Raw genomic sequence first — 12,912 nt, forward strand, 5'->3', positions numbered from 1 at the left:
TGGTTTGGGCTGGTATCATCAAAGATGAGCTTGTGGGGCCTTTTCGGGTTGAGGATGGAGTCAAGCTCAACTCCCAGTCCTACTGCCAGTTTCTGGAAGACACCTTCTTCAAGCAGTGGTACAGGAAGAAGTCTGCATCCTTCAAGAAAAACATGATTTTCATGCAGGACAATGCTCCATCACACGCGTCCAAGTACTCCACAGCGTGGCTGGCAAGAAAGGGTATAAAAGAAGAAAATCTAATGACATGGCCTCCTTGTTCACCTGATCTGAACCCCATTGAGAACCTGTGGTCCATCATCAAATGTGAGATTTACAAGGAGGGAAAACAGTACACCTCTCTGAACAGTGTCTGGGAGGCTGTGGTTGCTGCTGCACGCAATGTTGATGGTTAACAGATCAAAACACTGACAGAATCCATGGATGGCAGGCTTTTGAGTGTCCTTGCAAAGAAAGGTGGCTATATTGGTCACGGATTTGTTTTTGTTTTGTTTTTGAATGTCAGAAATGTATATATAAATGTATGTTGAGATGTTATATTGGTTTCACTGGTAAAAATAAATAATTGAAATGGGTATATATTTGTTTTTTGTTAAGTTGCCTAATAATTATGCACAGTAATAGTCACCTGCACACACAGAAATAGCTATAACTAAAAACAAACTAAAAACTACTTCCAAAAATATTCAGCTTTGATATTAATGAGTTTTTTGGGTTCATTGAGAACATGGTTGTTGTTCAATAATAAAATTAATCCTCAAAAATACAACTTGCCTAATAATTCTGCACTCCCTGTAGTGCCAGGATAACAAGTTTGTTTTCCTGGCACTATAGTTTCCCTTTAATAGTGTGCCTTTTTCCCTAAATGTCTCTTTAGTGTAATTCAGAGTTTAGTAAATAAACATCTGAGGGAATGTAGTTACATTCATGAGGGGGCGTCAAAATGTATTGTTGCCTAGGGCGGCAAGAATCCTTGCACCGGCCCTGGGTGAAGATGGCCACCCCAGCTCACGCGTGGTCCGGACTAAGGATGCCACAAAAGGTGTTTGATCCTTTTCTTTTTTTTGTACCCCCCATGGCTAAAAGGCTAATGGGGTTGTAGGCTGTATTGTATTGTTCAAAATTAGATTGGATACACAGGGTAGAGTACAGATTGGTGCAGATTAATAACTCTGGGGAGAGAAAGCAAATGGCACACACGTCTTTCTCCATGAGAAGCCAGGCTCCGCCGCCAGTAGTGGTGATTTTGTAGCTTTACTGTGTGCTAATTAGAGATTGAGTACAGAAAGTGTAAGGGTTTTTAGTAAACCATCAGAATAATTTTGGGCCCTTAAATGAGAGACCTTTTAACAAACCCCTACTAGGAACCTCAAGCTTTTCCTCTCAATTTATAAAGTTTCCATTTTTACATCATGATTAATTCTTTAACAAGCAAATATATATTTTTTTCTCATAGAATTATAATGCTAAGCTTTACAAATCATTATTTAAATGGTTTTCTTTTTGTTACGACTTGTTGCAAATTGAGCGGCTATGGGAGACTCCACTTCCATTCTTATTTCTTGTAACTTTTGCTGATTACCTCAGCCATCTCTCCTATTTAACCAGATGTATAAAGCTTATTAGAGTTAAGTGGTTGGCATGGATACCACATATGCCAATTCAGACTAGTAACATGGTTGGCACAATAACCTTCAACTTATGAACCACAAGGTAGCACATGCCATTAACACTCCTTCTGTAACACAGTTTTTGGCAATACCTGATGGGAGCTACACATCATGGCAGCTGGAGTCATGGACTCCGATGGACCTATTTTGCATAGGTAAAACAAACATTAACAATTATTTAAACCTTACATTTTATGTCATTGCAGCACTCATCTTAAAATTAAGGAATCATTTCATATTTTTTTCATCAATTATGTACAGTAGCATTCTGGCTGTATTCTGTATTCCTGGCACTACCGCTCCCCCTGCCTCCCCTCTCCCTTACATCCCCCACCTCCCTGGTAAATAAAGGGTTAAAAACTTTATTTGTTTACCTTTTTCCAGCACTGATGTCCCTCGGAGACGGTCGATGATCCACCCCCTCTGTCCCTCGACAAGCGGTGTCTAATGCACATGCATTTGTTTTTGGACCTGTTGCCAACTACTACCACACAATTAAGGGAACACTCCACACACATAAAGCATTTCAGCATGCAGGTCTGCAGCTTTTGCAACCTGTTTTTAGATATACCCCTAAGTAATGCACAAGTAGTGCTGCAAGCAGAGAGTGCTGAACAGTCATAAAACAGATGGAAGTTACAAATGCTGTTCATGTTATTGGTTTCATATACTGATATTATATTAAATCAGGTGATGTTATAATTCATCACACAGACTGATATTTTATTAAATCAGGTGTTGCTATAATTCATCACTTAGCCACACAGCCTCAAAAAAGTTGAGATCTAATTAAAAACGAAACCAATTTTTCATGCAGGCTGTGTGAATCACGCCCAAGGGAGGCGTGGCTAGAACCACATAGAGAAAAACAAGTGATTTAACTCCTAAATGGCAGAGAATTAAGTAGTCAGAGTGCAGGGCATGATCTTTACATCAAAACTACTTAATTAAGTTAAGCTGATTTGATGGCTAGCGTATGCCTTTATGATTGTAAGATTATTTTGTTAGAATTTGGCGTTTGTCTTGTTTACCCTTTGTACAGGGCTGTAGAATATGTTGGCACATTATAACTAATTGTTATCCATTTTCACCATCTGGGCAATAATTAAGAAGTTCCAGTCAAATGGAAATGTTATGAATCACCCTGGGAGAGGGCATGTGTCCATACTGTCTCAATGCACTGTGAGGAAATCTCCAAGGATCACAGCTGGAGAATTGCAGATGTTAGTTGCATCTTGGGGCCAGAGAGTCTCCAAAACTACAATCTGATGTCACCTACATCACAACAAGTTGTTTGGAAAGGTTTCAATTAAAATCCCTCTCCTCTCATCCAAAAACAAACTCATCTTAGTTTGCAAGACATTACTGTAACGTCAAATGGGATCCGGTTCTATGATCAGATGAACCAAAATAAAGCTTTTTAGTAATAAACATCTAGGTGGGTTTGGCGCTCAAAGAGAAGTAGTCATATGGAAAACAACATCATGACCACTGTTAAATATGGTGATAATCCAAATAATCCAAAACATACATCAAAATCAACACATAAATGGATTAATGACCAGAAAATCAAAGTCCTCTGACTTGAACCCCATAGAAAACCAGAGAGGTGAAGTGAAGAAATAAGTAAACCTCTATATTTAATCTTTCAAGATTCTATTCTTTTAGGAATTGTACTTGAAGTGAAGAGGAGTCAACCTGGAAAAAATAAATATCTGGAGAGATTCTGTATGGAGGAATGGTCTCAGATCCATTACCATGTATTATACAACCTCAGGCATTATAGGAGAAGACTCAGAACTGTAATCTTGGGAAAGGGAGGTAGCACAATAATTATTTCACACATCTGTTTAAAAATATATTTTTTTATTTTTTAATAAACCTGTGTTCTGTTTGAAATTGTTTGATATCCATGAGAGCAGAGTATTTTTTGTGTATTCTTTTAACAAAAAGTTAAACAATAAGTAAAAAAAATTTTCACAGCCTTTTTTTCTCACATTTTTACCAGGTGTGACATTATTAGTGGAGTGCACTGTATAACTTGCAGAGCCATGAAATGCAATGTGGGTGCAATATGGCAATATTCCAAACAGTCTGGCTGACTGGTAAGACAAGCATTGAGATTTCACCAGGTAATCCACACTCTCTGTAGTTTGAATCCTAGCCTTGCACAGGTTTTTCTTCTTTAGTTGATTTTTTATAATATACGAGGCTTGTGCACTAATTCTATTTAGCTGGTACGAACTAATCAATTTCCTTTTAAAGGACCACTATAGGCACCCAGACCACTTCAGCTCAATGAAGTGGTCTGGGTGCTAGGTCCCTCTAGTTTTAACCCTGCAGCTAAAAACATAGCAGTTTCAGAGAAACTGCTATGTTTCACTGAGGGTTAATCCAGCCTCTAGTGGCTGTCTCATTGACAGCCGCTAGAGGCGCTTCCGTGATTCTCACTGTGAAAATCACAGTGAGAAGACGCTGGATGTCCATAGAAAAGCATTGAATAATGCTTTCATATGGGCTATTTGAATGAGCGCGCGGCTCTTGCCTCGCATGTGCAATCGGATCTGACGTCGGCAGGGGGTGGAAAGTTCCCCAGCACAGAGGGAGCCCGGCGCTGGAGAAGGATAAGTGGCTGAAGGAGTTTTAACCCATTCAGCCCAGCGGGAGGGGGGCCCTGAGGGTGGGGGGGAGGGGGACCTAATGAGCCTATAGTGCCAGGAAAACAAGTTTGTTTTCCTGGCACTATAGTGCTCCTTTAATCTTCCCACCCAACAAAGAGTTGCATAAGAAGATACAACAAATGTATTAAAAAAATAATAACACAATCCCATGCCCTTCATGGATCTTAAAGGACCACTATAGGCACCCAGACCACTTCAGCTTAATGAAGTGGTCTGGGTGCCAGGTCCATCTAGGTTTAACCATTTTTGCTGTAAACATAGCAGTTTCACAGAAACTGCTATGTTTACCTATGGGTTAATTCAGCCTCTAGTGGCTGTCTCATTGACAGCCACTAGAGGCGCTTCCGCACTTCTCACTGTGATTTTCACAGTGAGAAGACGCCATCGTCCATAGGAAAGCATTAAGAATGCTTTCCTATGGACTGGCTGAATGGGCGCGCGGCTCTTGCCGCGCATCCGCATTCAGCAGATGACGGAAGAAAAGGGAGGAGAGTCCTAGCGCCGAGGGAGCCCAGTGCTGGAAAATAGGTAAGGGATTAACCCCTTCCTCCCCCTTCAGCGCCACGGGAGTCGGACCCTGAGGGTGGGGGCACCCTCAGGGCACTATAGTGGTCCTTTAATTAAAATTCAGAAACTGGATCCATGTACACTGCATAGAAATTCCATTCTCTTTGGATGATTCATTTTGACCCCTGCTCTTTCCTTCTCGTTGATGTATGTATTTCTACCGTTTGCTTCAAAGCTTGTCATTGCGTTTGTTAGACACCAATGTCAGTAACCGGATTCTCTTCAAATTTGTAACTGTTCTTCTTTCTTCAGTTTGTATTACCATAGGGTTAGGTAATAGCATCTAAATTTAAGATCATAATTTAAAATTATGAGAAACCAATTGAATTATTTATTCATATCATTATTGATACAAGCACCAACTAGAAAGGACGCTTGTCTGGATCTGGTTATAACAAGTAATGTTGATACTTATTTATGTTTTTTTTTTACCAACTTTCAAGTAGGGGAGCGCTTGGGAAATAGTGCTCACAATATGGTGTCCTTTGAAATAAACTCAAAAAAGCAAAAGCACATGGGTTATACTAAAACATATCATTTTAACCCCTTAAGGACACATGACGTGTGTGACACGTCATGATTCCCTTTTATTCCAGAAGTTTGGTCCTTAAGGGGTTAAAAATGCCAATTTAAATAAAGTAAGGGTAGCTTTACAACATATTGCTTTGCATAAACTCTTTAGTGAAAATAACCACTGAGGATAAATGGAATATCTTAAAAAAATATTAGAAATGAACATTTCTCAGTATGAAACGCTGGGTAATAAATATAAAAAAAAAAGATTGAAACCAATGTGGTATAGTAGGGAAGTGAAACAAGAGATTAAAAATAAGAAAAGGGCATTTAAAGGATTTCAATCAGACAAATCAGAGGCATCCTATATTAGATATAAAGAAGCCAATAATGCATGCAAAAAGGAAATTAGAAGGGCTCAGCTAGAAATTGAGAAATTAATAGCCAAAGAACGTAAAACCAAAAAAAAGTACATAAATTAAAAAAAAAATGAAACAGTAGGTACACTGAAAACATAGATTAGTGTGTTAGCTAAGGAAGACCAGGAAAAGGCAGGAATTTTAAGTAATTACTTTTCCTCTGTATATGTTAAAGTGGACCCTGTGGTAAGAGATATGCATATGATTTCTGCAAAAAAAAACTAGCAGAAAAATTGTGATTGGATGACTCGATAGCAGGTGATACAGCAGTTAAAGAAAAATAATGTAAGCAAAGCTCTGGGTCCTAACTGTATTGACCCATGAGTACTTAAGGAGCTAAGTGTAAAAATAAGTGAACCTCTATATTTAATCTTTCAAGATTCTTTTCTTTCAGGAATTGTACTTGAGGATTGGAGGAGTCTAATCTGGTTCCTATATGTAAAAAAGTGTTCAACATCTTTGCCTCAAAATTATAGACATGTGAGCTTATTTTCTGTAGGTCCATTCTACGAAGAAGTAAGTAGAAGTATAGATCAGGGTGTTGCAGTTGATGTAATCTACTTAGATTTTGTCAAGGCATTTGAAACGGTTCCTCATAATAGGTTAGTGTTTAAACTAAAAGAAATAGGTGTAGATTAAAATTCTTGTTCTTGGATTAAAGAGTATTGGCTTAAAGATAGAGTACAGAGAGTAGTCATTAAAGGCAAAATTTTAAGCTGGACAAATGTGGTGTGTGGTGTCCCTTAGAGTTCTGTTTTGGGACTGCTTCTCTTGTGTTGAGAGATGACACAAAACTCTGCAAAGTAAAACAATGTGAGCAGGATTTTGCATTGCTGCAGAGGGATCTAGATTAGACTGCGGGGCTGGGCAGATGACATTTTAAGTAGAAAAATGCAAAGTTATGCACTTCGGGGTAAAGAATGCACAAGAAACATACCCCTAAACAGCAGTTAATTAGGAATAACACATGAAAAGGATTTGGGAATAGTTTCAGACAATAAACTCACTGATGATGCCTTACAAGGCTGAAACGATCGTCTGGGGTTGCTGTGTCTCTCGTGCAGAGGGAACTTGCTGGCATTTCGGATCTGGACTGCCCGTATGGGTGGGACCAGTCTGATATGTTTCAGAGAAGTTCTCTCTGTAATGGCACAAGATGAGCAAAAAACAGCTTGAGAACTGAGCGGTGACCGACCGAAGGGCAGGCTATTTCAGTTGCTGCCCGTTCTCAGTATTCTCTTGCGACCCATTTTTTACTCTCCACAAGTTTAAGGGATAATCCAGACGTGGACCCCTTGCTCACGGTGCCTAGGGAGACATCAGCTATGCCTCACTGATGATGCCTTACAAGGCTGAAACGATCGTCTGGGGTTGCTGTGTCTCTCGTGCAGAGGGAACTTGCTGGCATTTCGGATCTGGACTGCCCGTATGGGTAGGACCAGTCTGATATGTTTCAGAGAAGTTCTCTCTGTAATGGCACAAGATGAGCAAAAAACAGCTTGAGAACTGAGCGGTGACCGACCGAAGGGCAGGCTATTTCAGTTGCTGCCCGTTCTCAGTATTCTCTTGCGACCCATTTTTTACTCTCCACAAGTTTAAGGGATAATCCAGACGTGGACCCCTTGCTCACGGTGCCTAGGGAGACATCAGCTATGCCTCACTGATGATGCCTTACAAGGCTGAAACGATCGTCTGGGGTTGCTGTGTCTCTCGTGCAGAGGGAACTTGCTGGCATTTCGGATCTGGACTGCCCGTATGGGTGGGACCAGTCTGATATGTTTCAGAGAAGTTCTCTCTGTAATGGCACAAGATGAGCAAAAAACAGCTTGAGAACTGAGCGGTGACCGACCGAAGGGCAGGCTATTTCAGTTGCTGCCCGTTCTCAGTATTCTCTTGCGACCCATTTTTTACTCTCCACAAGTTTAAGGGATAATCCAGACGTGGACCCCCTTGCTCACGGTGCCTAGGGAGACATCAGCTATGCCTCACTGATGATGCCTTACAAGGCTGAAACGATCGTCTGGGGTTGCTGTGTCTCTCGTGCAGAGGGAACTTGCTGGCATTTCGGATCTGGACTGCCCGTATGGGTGGGACCAGTCTGATATGTTTCAGAGAAGTTCTCTCTGTAATGGCACAAGATGAGCAAAAAACAGCTTGAGAACTGAGCGGTGACCGACCGAAGGGCAGGCTATTTCAGTTGCTGCCCGTTCTCAGTATTCTCTTGCGACCCATTTTTTACTCTCCGCAAGTTTAAGGGATAATCCAGACGTGGACCCCTTGCTCACGGTGCCTAGGGAGACATCAGCTATGCCTCACTGATGATGCCTTACAAGGCTGAAACGATCGTCTGGGGTTGCTGTGTCTCTCGTGCAGAGGGAACTTGCTGGCATTTCGGATCTGGACTGCCCGTATGGGTGGGACCAGTCTGATATGTTTCAGAGAAGTTCTCTCTGTAATGGCACAAGATGAGCAAAAAACAGCTTGAGAACTGAGCGGTGACCGACCGAAGGGCAGGCTATTTCAGTTGCTGCCCGTTCTCAGTATTCTCTTGCGACCCATTTTTTACTCTCCACAAGTTTAAGGGATAATCCAGACGTGGACCCCTTGCTCACGGTGCCTAGGGAGACATCAGCTATGCCTCACTGATGATGCCTTACAAGGCTGAAACGATCGTCTGGGGTTGCTGTGTCTCTCGTGCAGAGGGAACTTGCTGGCATTTCGGATCTGGACTGCCCGTATGGGTGGGACCAGTCTGATATGTTTCAGAGAAGTTCTCTCTGTAATGGCACAAGATGAGCAAAAAACAGCTTGAGAACTGAGCGGTGACCGACCGAAGGGCAGGCTATTTCAGTTGCTGCCCGTTCTCAGTATTCTCTTGCGACCCATTTTTTACTCTCCACAAGTTTAAGGGATAATCCAGACGTGGACCCCTTGCTCACGGTGCCTAGGGAGACATCAGCTATGCCTCACTGATGATGCCTTACAAGGCTGAAACGATCGTCTGGGGTTGCTGTGTCTCTCGTGCAGAGTGAACTTGCTGGCATTTCGGATCTGGACTGCCCGTATGGGTGGGACCAGTCTGATATGTTTCAGAGAAGTTCTCTCTGTAATGGCACAAGATGAGCAAAAAAACAGCTTGAGAACTGAGCGGTGACCGACCGAAGGGCAGGCTATTTCAGTTGCTGCCCGTTCTCAGTATTCTCTTGCGACCCATTTTTTACTCTCCACAAGTTTAAGGGATAATCCAGACGTGGACCCCTTGCTCACGGTGCCTAAGGAGACATCAGCTCTGCCTCACTGATGATGCCTTACAAGGCTGAAACGATCGTCTGGGGTTGCTGTGTCTCTCGTGCAGAGGGAACTTGCTGGCATTTCGGATCTGGACTGCCCGTATGGGTGGGACCAGTCTGATATGTTTCAGAGAAGTTCTCTCTGTAATGGCACAAGATGAGCAAAAAACAGCTTGAGAACTGAGCGGTGACCGACCGAAGGGCAGGCTATTTCAGTTGCTGCCCGTTCTCAGTATTCTCTTGCGACCCATTTTTTACTCTCCACAAGTTTAAGGGATAATCCAGACGTGGACCCCTTGCTCACGGTGCCTAGGGAGACATCAGCTATGCCTCACTGATGATGCCTTACAAGGCTGAAACGATCGTCTGGGGTTGCTGTGTCTCTCGTGCAGAGGGAACTTGCTGGCATTTCGGATCTGGACTGCCCGTATGGGTGGGACCAGTCTGATATGTTTCAGAGAAGTTCTCTCTGTAATGGCACAAGATGAGCAAAAAACAGCTTGAGAACTGAGCGGTGACCGACCGAAGGGCAGGCTATTTCAGTTGCTGCCCGTTCTCAGTATTCTCTTGCGACCCATTTTTTACTCTCCACAAGTTTAAGGGATAATCCAGACGTGGACCCCTTGCTCACGGTGCCTAAGGAGACATCAGCTATGCCTCACTGATGATGCCTTACAAGGCTGAAACGATCGTCTGGGGTTGCTGTGTCTCTCGTGCAGAGGGAACTTGCTGGCATTTCGGATCTGGACTGCCCGTATGGGTGGGACCAGTCTGATATGTTTCAGAGAAGTTCTCTCTGTAATGGCACAAGATGAGCAAAAAACAGCTTGAGAACTGAGCGGTGACCGACCGAAGGGCAGGCTATTTCAGTTGCTGCCCGTTCTCAGTATTCTCTTGCGACCCATTTTTTACTCTCCACAAGTTTAAGGGATAATCCAGACGTGGACCCCTTGCTCACGGTGCCTAGGGAGACATCAGCTATGCCTCACTGATGATGCCTTACAAGGCTGAAACGATCGTCTGGGGTTGCTGTGTCTCTCGTGCAGAGGGAACTTGCTGGCATTTCGGATCTGGACTGCCCGTATGGGTGGGACCAGTCTGATATGTTTCAGAGAAGTTCTCTCTGTAATGGCACAAGATGAGCAAAAAACAGCTTGAGAACTGAGCGGTGACCGACCGAAGGGCAGGCTATTTCAGTTGCTGCCCGTTCTCAGTATTCTCTTGCGACCCATTTTTTACTCTCCACAAGTTTAAGGGATAATCCAGACGTGGACCCCTTGCTCACGGTGCCTAAGGAGACATCAGCTATGCCTCACTGATGATGCCTTACAAGGCTGAAACGATCGTCTGGGGTTGCTGTGTCTCTCGTGCAGAGGGAACTTGCTGGCATTTCGGATCTGGACTGCCCGTATGGGTGGGACCAGTCTGATATGTTTCAGAGAAGTTCTCTCTGTAATGGCACAAGATGAGCAAAAAACAGCTTGAGAACTGAGTGGTGACCGACCGAAGGGCAGGCTATTTCAGTTGCTGCCCGTTCTCAGTATTCTCTTGCGACCCATTTTTTACTCTCCACAAGTTTAAGGGATAATCCAGACGTGGACCCCTTGCTCACGGTGCCTAGGGAGACATCAGCTATGCCTCACTGATGATGCCTTACAAGGCTGAAACGATCGTCTGGGGTTGCTGTGTCTCTCGTGCAGAGGGAACTTGCTGGCATTTCGGATCTGGACTGCCCGTATGGGTGGGACCAGTCTGATATGTTTCAGAGAAGTTCTCTCTGTAATGGCACAAGATGAGCAAAAAACAGCTTGAGAACTGAGCGGTGACCGACCGAAGGGCAGGCTATTTCAGTTGCTGCCCGTTCTCAGTATTCTCTTGCGACCCATTTTTTAGAAAACAATATTCAATGTCAACCAGCAATTGCTAAAGTCAGTAAGGTATTGTCATGTATAAATAGGGGCATTAATTCTCAGGATGAAAATATTAAACATTAAGGATATGGAATTCTCTGCCTGAAGAGGTGGTTTTATCAGAGTTTATACAGATGTTTAAATAGCAATTGGATAAATACTTGCAAAAACATACATTTACAGGGATATAGTTTTTTTTATTAGTGAGGTAATAACTTCTTGATCCAAGGAGATATCTGACTGCCATTCTGGGGTCAAGAAGGAATTTTTTTTCCTAGTATGTTGTACAATTGGAAGTGCTTCAGACTGGGTGTTCTACCTTCTTTTGAATGAACAGCAAAAACAAATGTGAGAATGTTTTAACTTGATGGACACGTCTCTTTTCAGCTATGTAACAATATGTAATATGATATATAATAATATATATTGTCATCACAGAAATGTAGTTTCCTTGGTTGGTTAGATTGTTTTTTATTTCACATTAAATTAAATGTGTTACATGGTCTTTGTTCCTCTGTTCCAAAAATAATACCGCCTTGATAATAATTTAGTGAAATATTCCCTCGTCACAATGACATGACAGTGCAGTTGAAAATGGTCTTCTAGAGAATAAATAAGTTAATAATTTTATCCATTACCAATCAGAAGATTTACTAGTACACCAATAACTAATGTAGCTACAGCTGTAATAATAACCATACCACGCCGAAGAAACAGTTGCTTCACAGAGAGAACTTCTCCAACAACGTTTGTAGCCTCAGTGAAGGCATGTTTGTGCTTGTCTATGTATTTGTCACCAGCAGCAATATCTTGTAGCATAATCCCTTCTGTAGCATTCATCCCATAATGTTTATGATCAGAAGCTTTCAGGTCACCTATAAAATGGCAAAATGCATATGTTATAAAAGGGGAATAATGAAAAAAAATTGCTATTTAAAAAAATATGAAAATATCATATTAAGATAGCATTTCCTAGGGGTAGCCAAAATGTGTTGATAATCAGGGCAGTCTTTAATATTGATTGGACCCAGGGCATGCAATCAAGCCCCCCCTCACCCCCCAGCCCTCTCCTCCCCCAACACACACACACACACACACACACACAAACACAGAGGCAGACATAAAGTAGAGAGGGTTCTGTTACATTCATTTTTTTGGGCCCCATATGCCAGGGTGGCCAAAAGGTATATACCCATCTGTCGTGCAACTCCAACTGTCATGACAGCTGGGTTTCTACCATTTTCCCATGCATGCAGGGATTTATTTAGCACTGGGTACTGTTTTTGTGTTTAAATGTAAGCATGTTTGTGTGAATGTAGGGGTGTGTTTATATGTGGAGATGGCATTTGAATGCAAGCATTAATTTATGTGTAGTGTTGGTTTTTGAATGCAGGGGTGTGTTTATATAACATTTTGGTGTTTAACAAAGAGGTGTGTTTGTATGTACTGTTGAAGTTTGAATGCAGGGGTGTATTTGTGTGTAGTGTTGGAGTTTGAATGCTGAGATGTATGCATGTACTGCCAAAACACACAAACACACACTGAACACATGCAGACACACAGATATACACATCCTGACACACATGCAGATACACACACAGATATACATACTGATACAGCTATGTACACATATATACACACATATTGACGCACAGAGACTGACATGCACATAGACACACTGACACTGTGACAGACATATTGACACAGACATACTGACACATCTTGTGACAGACATATTGACACACACACACACACACACACACAGTGACAGACATATTGAGACACACACACACACAAAAACTTTACACTCTAGAAGCCACCTTTGCAGGTACCTTTCCTGGGGTCCAATGTGCTGGCTGGGA

General features: G+C 42.4%; 1 pseudogene; it reads right to left on the reverse strand.

Annotated features, from left to right (window-relative positions):
- Positions 1-11,036: 11,036 nt before the first annotated feature.
- The window catches only part of LOC134612709 (multidrug and toxin extrusion protein 2-like), a 133,572-nt pseudogene continuing 131,696 nt past the window's right edge, over positions 11,037-12,912 (reverse strand).

This window comes from Pelobates fuscus, chromosome 1 (genome assembly GCF_036172605.1).
Source record: "Pelobates fuscus isolate aPelFus1 chromosome 1, aPelFus1.pri, whole genome shotgun sequence".
Taxonomy (NCBI): domain Eukaryota; kingdom Metazoa; phylum Chordata; class Amphibia; order Anura; family Pelobatidae; genus Pelobates; species Pelobates fuscus.